Source organism: Arachis ipaensis, chromosome B04 (genome assembly GCF_000816755.2).
Source record: "Arachis ipaensis cultivar K30076 chromosome B04, Araip1.1, whole genome shotgun sequence".
NCBI lineage: Eukaryota > Viridiplantae > Streptophyta > Magnoliopsida > Fabales > Fabaceae > Arachis > Arachis ipaensis.
This window is the reverse complement of record NC_029788.2, coordinates 117,348,437-117,348,730: the sequence shown is the minus strand read 5'-3', so window position 1 is coordinate 117,348,730 and position 294 is coordinate 117,348,437. Positions and strand designations below refer to the sequence as shown.

General features: G+C 23.8%; 1 protein-coding gene across 1 annotated transcript in view; it reads right to left on the bottom strand.

Moving 5' to 3' along the window:
- Window positions 1-294, bottom strand: part of LOC107637074 ((+)-neomenthol dehydrogenase) — a 2,534-nt gene that overhangs the window by 1,273 nt on the left and 967 nt on the right. The gene's annotated exons all lie outside the window — the stretch shown is intronic.

The window sequence follows — 294 nt, the reverse complement described above, 5'->3', positions numbered from 1 at the left end:
GTATTTTAAAACTTATTAAGTATTTTTTTAAGAAAAAGTTTAGGAGGCCAGCAACTTTGTTAAATTCTGGCCAGCAGATAACCAGCAAAGAAAAGTGAGTTATTGGATGAAATCTCATACCAATCTCACACCATTAAAACTATTTTTGATGGTTATTTGATGGCTACAAATCACAAAAGTTACTGGCCCCTAACATTCTTCTTTTTTTAATTTTAAATAATTTTATTAATTTGACACTTGATAGTAAATATTAAATATATAAATAATTATTTTATTTTTATTTTTATAATTATA